Source organism: Lathyrus oleraceus, chromosome 6 (genome assembly GCF_024323335.1).
Source record: "Lathyrus oleraceus cultivar Zhongwan6 chromosome 6, CAAS_Psat_ZW6_1.0, whole genome shotgun sequence".
NCBI lineage: Eukaryota > Viridiplantae > Streptophyta > Magnoliopsida > Fabales > Fabaceae > Lathyrus > Lathyrus oleraceus.
The window spans coordinates 296,588,987-296,594,913 of record NC_066584.1 but is presented as its reverse complement, the minus strand read 5'-3'; the positions used below and the strand labels follow the sequence as shown (position 1 = coordinate 296,594,913).

Genomic DNA, 5,927 nt, shown 5'->3' with positions numbered 1-5,927 from the left:
ATAACCGTCCAGATAGCAGAAATGTGAATGTTTTGCCAATCGTTCTAACATCTGGTCAATGAATGGTAAAGGGAAATGGTCTTTTCGGGTTGCTTTGTTTAGTTTCCTATAGTCAATGCACATTCTCCATCCCGATTCAATTCGTTTGGTTATAGTTTCCCCTTTTTCGTTTTCAATAACGGTTATGCCTCCTTTCTTTGGTACTACGTGTACAGGACTAACCCATTTGCTATCAGATATAGGATATATGATACCTGCCTCTAATAACTTGGTTATTTCCTTCTTCACCACCTCACTCAGGATCGGATTTAGTCTCCTCTGGTGTTCTCTAGAAGTTTTGCAGTCTTCTTCTAGCATGATGCGGTGCATACAAATGGAAGGACTTATTCCTTTAAGATCGGTGATGTTGTAACCTAGTGCGGTCGGATACTTTCTTAAGATATGTAGGAGTTTTTCTGTTTCGAGTCTTCCTAGGTCTGCATTAACTATCACTAGTCGTTCAAGTTCTAAGTCTAGGAATTCATATCTCAGATTTTTGGGAAGTGTTTTCAGATCTAGGGTTGGTTTCTTAAGACACTGCGTAGGGTCCGGTGTTATTGTCAAACATTGGTTGAGTTTGTCTTCTACAGGACAGTCGGATGATTTGTCTTCTCCTAACTCTGTTTCTTTTATGCATTCATCGATGATATCCATAAAGTAACATGTATCTTCTATTGCAGGTGCTTTCAAAAATTGGGAAAGAATGAACTCAATTTTCTCTTCTCCTACTTCGAAGGTGAGTCGTCCTCGTTTTACGTCTATGATTGCACCGGCAGTTGCTAAAAATGGTCTTCCCAGTATAATGGGTGTAACTTCATCTTCTTTAATATCCATAATTATAAAATCGGTTGGAATGTAGAATTGACCTATGCGTACGGGAACGTTTTCAAGAATTCCTACAGGATATTTGACAGAACGATCTGCTAGTTGCACAGACATTTTAGTTGGTCTTAATTCTCCCATTTCAAGTCTCTTGCATATGGATAAAGGCATAACACTAATTCCGGCTCCTAAATCGCATAAGGCTTTGTCGATGACAAATTTTCCTATGTGACAGGGTATAGAGAAACTACCCGGATCTTTGAGTTTAGGAGGCATGTTCTGGATTATAGCGCTACATTCGGCAGGGAGTGTAACGGTTTCGCTATCTTCAAGTTTCCTTTTATTAGAAAGAATTTCTTTTAAGAACTTGGCGTATGAGGGCATTTGCGTAATAGCTTCTGTAAACGGAATTGTGACGTTTAATTATTTCAGGAGGTCAACAAATTTTTTAAATTGGCCCGCATCTTTGGTTTTAACAAGCCTTTGAGGGTAAGGGATAGGTGGTTTATAAGGTGGTGGAGGTACATAAGGTTCCTTCTTTTCTACGGTTTCCTTATTACTCTCTTCCTTTTCCTTAGGTCTACTTTCTTCCTCAGTTGACTTTTTAGGGTTTTGGTTTCCTATCCTTGGATCAGACGGTTCTTCCACTTCCGTTCCACTTCTTAATATGATTGCATGAGCGTGGCTTCTCGGGTTAGGTTGGGGTTGTCCAGGAAATGTACCAGTTGGGGCAGCAGTAGGCGCTTGTTGTTGAGCTACTTGTGATATTTGTGTTTCCAGCATTTTGTTATGGGTAGCCAGGGCATCCACTTTACTTGCTAGTTGTTTGATTTGTTCGCAAGTGTGAACATTCTGGTTTAAGAAATCTTTATTGGTTTGTTGTTGAGAAGCTATAAAGTTTTCCATCATAATTTCCAAGTTGGATTTCCTAGGGGTGTTATTATTATGTGTAGATGGGTTCGGTTTCTGATATCCCGGAGGTATAGCTGGGGCTTGATTTGGAGATTGTCCAGGTGCGTACAAAGCATTATTACTCTTATATGAAAAATTTGGATGGTTCTTCCAATTTGAGTTATAGGTATGCGAATAGGGGCTTCCTTGAGCATAGTTCACTTGCTCTGCTTGGATTCCTGTCAAGAGTTGACAATCCGTAGGAGTGTGACCTTGGATTCCGCAGACCTTGCAATTCTGAGTTATAGCAACCACGGCGGTTGGAGGTGATACACTTAAACTTTCAATTTTCTGGACCAGAGCATCCACTTTTGCATTAACATGATCAAGGTTACTTATCTCGTACATGCCGGTTTTCGTTTGAGGTTTTTCCACCATTGTTCGTTCGGTTCCCCACTGATAGTGGTTTTGGGCCATGCTTTCGATGAGCTGGTAAGCATCAGCATAAGGTTTGTTCATTAGTGCACCACCTGCAGCGGCGTCTATTGTTAACCTTGTGTTGTACAAGAGACCATTATAGAATGTGTGAATTACTAACCAGTCTTCTAAACCATGGTGTGGGCAAAGTCTCATCATGTCTTTGTATCTTTCCCATGCTTCGAAAAGAGACTCGTTATCTTTCTGTTTAAATCCATTTATCTGGGCTCTTAACATAGCTGTTTTGCTTGGCGGAAAATATCGGGCAAGAAACACTTTCTTCAACTCGTTTCATGTGGTGACAGAGTTGGAGGGGAGAGATTGAAGCCATCTTCTAGCGCTATCTCTTAGTGAGAAAGGAAAAAGACGAAGTCGAATTGCCTCTGAAGTGACACCATTAGCTTTAACAGTATCAGCGTATTGGACAAATACGGATAAATGAAGGTTAGGATCCTCGGTAGGATTTCCAGAGAATTGGTTCTGTTGCACTGCCTGCAACAACGAAGGTTTGAGTTCGAAGTTGTTTGCTTCGATTGCTGGCGGAGCAATACTTGAATGCGGTTCATCTTGCGATGGAGTGGCGTAATCTCTAAGAGCACGAGCTGGTTCTGCCATCTCGGGTATCGAAGGGAAAATATTTTTGAAATCAGGAAGTTCGACAGGAGGGAGATTGTTTGCAGCACGATATTCCCGAATTCGTCGTAAGACTCGGAGATATAGTTCGATATCGTTGATTCGTAAGTAGAACGGCTCGCCTTGTGAGCGAGTATGTGGCATACAAATCAACGAAAGAAAGAAAAGAAAAAGAAACCTTAGTCTCTACAGCGTAACAAAAGAGTTACGATATCGATTAAATAAAAGTCCCCGGCAACAGCGCCAAAAACTTGATCGCTCGACTTTATGAGTCGAATTGGGGTACAAACTGCAAGTGCACAGTTCTATCGCGTAGTTTTAAAAGATATCGATCCCACAGGGACTTATGAATCGATATACCGTTATCTAAGGTTACTTCGTAAAGCTAAGGTGGATAATGTTTGATTGTTTGGGGAAAAGCTAAAAACTAAACTAAGATCTAGATTAAATATTAATAAAGCGGATATCGGTATGCAGTTCATCGTAATTAGGGAATCAATTCTTTGTCGGTCCCTTGGTTTTAAAACAAATCTTTTCAGTTGACTTTATTGATTAAAAGTTTTATCTCAAACTCTCGCTCTGTTGAATAAACCATGATTTTATGTTAACGTAGCTGTCACTTATAGTTAAGTCAAAAACCACTTTTTGAAAACAATAGAATCCGTAGAAACTCTTTTTTAAGAAAACACTAACCGTTTAAACACCCTTATCTCAAACTCTCGCTCTGTTGACTTAGGTTATATAATTAAATTCAAATGCTTAACTCTCGTCCTCACATTCAATCTTTAAAAATACTTTTTGAAAAAGATTAGAATTTAATTAACTCTAAAAATTGCTCTCGCCCTGATCTAGAATTAATGTCCAATTTACACTGTCCAGTTAAAACCTCAAACTCTCGCTCTATTGATTTTAACTTCTTTATGTCTTTTACTTTCGTACAAAAACCTTGTTATTAAACCTGTAAATTGAGACCGTAAAAAGAGTGATTTTAATTTTAAACTTAATTAAACCAACTTAGTTTTGATTCCTTCATTCCGCTTACTTTACATACCGATATCTAAGCGAATTAGCCAGACATGCTAAACAAACTTAGATAATTATCATGCATAAACAGACTCATCTCAAGCAAATAATATAAATAAATAATAAAACAAAGCATTAAACAATAATTAAAGAACCTGGATAATTTAAACAGTAGTCTTGAACACTCCACCACAAGCCGGTAGGATTTGTTCTTGAATTCTTCAATTAATCAACAAATTAGAACGAAGGAATAAAAAAACTAGATTCTAACGTAAGGTTAGATCCGGTGAAAAGGTACACAATAGTTTCCGGTGTAGAAACTATTATGTGAAAAACTAATTAAGTGCTAGAGAAGAAAATAAAATTGCCAAAAGAAAATAATAAAAGTTGCAAAAGTAGTATGTAAAAGGTATGCCTAAGCTGCTGAGAAAAAGAAAATTGGAAACTGCCGAAATCTGGAAAAAAGCGTGTCGCTGCAGGTTTAGAAAGTAGCTATTTATATTGGTGCCCTCCGTAACGGTTTTCAAAGCGTCTTCCGTAAATATAGCCATTACTTTGAAAAAGAGTCAAGCGTGCAGATAGGTTCAACGCGTTCCTAGTGCCAAAAATGTAGGAATGGTGTGACGTTCGTCACACCATGTGTGACGTTCGTTACAGGAGTGTGCAAGGCGTGACGCTCGTCACAGCCTCTGTGACGTTCGTCACAGGCACAACGCCTGTGTTCTTGTGCTTTGGGCTGGGCTTTGATATTCGCTTCTTTTCACTCCTTTTTGCACCTCCTTTTCTTCCTTTTTTTACTTTTGCTTCAAATTGATCACCTGAGACAAATAGAAAGGAAATACCGCGTAATATCTGATAAAATGAAGTAAATTGAAATAAATAATAATATAATTTAATTGAATTAAGTCCTAAAATATGATATAATTTCATGTTATCACTTGATATTATGCACAAAATGAGTGAAAATGATGTTTGATTTGAGTAATAAGCACATGTATGATTTAAGTCAAGTGGCAAAGTAATATGAATCAAGATCTAAAACATTTGAGAAACTCATTTTTGTGATTTAAATCATGAACAATGTGATTTAAGTCAAGGCAAAAGTATGATTCAAGTCATGAAAACTTTGATTCGAATCAAACAAGACATAAGGCAGAACATGGGATTGCACCACTTCATGATTCGAGTCATGAAATTTGCTATTCGAATCACAGAGTTATGTGAGTCGAATTAAGTTTTAATTGTGAGTCGAATCATAACATATTCACAAACTTCCTAAAAGCCTTTATTGTATTTGATTTGAATCATAGGATGTGTGATTCGAATCACACACCTAAAATCTCAAAAAAAATTGCAATTTTAAAAGTGTTTTGAAATGATACTATTGCCATGACTTGAATCAATCTCAAATATGGTTATTGATCCAAAAACTCGAGTAATTAATTTAAAGCATATTGTTTGCACTAAAAAACAAACACTTTGATTTATGTATGCAAAACAAGATTTAATGCAAAATACCATTTAAAAAGCATGTATTAATTCTAAAATATTTACAGAGATCTAACTAGAGGAGACTCAATTACGAAAGTGATAAATAATAAACGATAATAAACGAGACAAACAACAAAACCAAAGTCCTAGAGGGAAGAGCAAGTTCACACTCCACATTGAAGCATTAGTTTTGTTAGAATAGTCATAACATATTCATGTCTAGAATTAAGGACTTGCTCCTGAGTATTCATTTTGGTGTGAATATTTCCTAATTTTAGTTCCAAATTTTGGCCAACGGCTTGGAATCTCTCATTAATTTGATGATGGGTGTGGTTAAAGACATATCAATATGCAAATAAGTTGTTTGAAAAACATCATCCAAATCTTAAAAAGGTGAATTATAGATTAATGTTTGGTTAATAAAATAGATCTAAATTACCATGGAAGAAAAATAAAACAAACTTCAAAAAAATTAATTAATCAAGACAACTTACATATTTCAATACAAATAACTAGGATTTACTAATGATATTTAATCATTGACCACTTTT

At 36.6% G+C, this 5,927-nt stretch overlaps 1 non-coding gene across 1 annotated transcript; it reads left to right on the top strand.

Annotated features, from left to right (window-relative positions):
- The first annotated feature begins 2,359 nt into the window (after window positions 1–2,359).
- On the top strand, window positions 2,360–2,466 carry LOC127099667 (small nucleolar RNA R71). Its single transcript, XR_007794146.1, has one exon. It is a non-coding gene; the product is annotated as a small nucleolar RNA R71 (small nucleolar RNA).
- The last annotated feature ends 3,461 nt before the right edge of the window (window positions 2,467–5,927 follow it).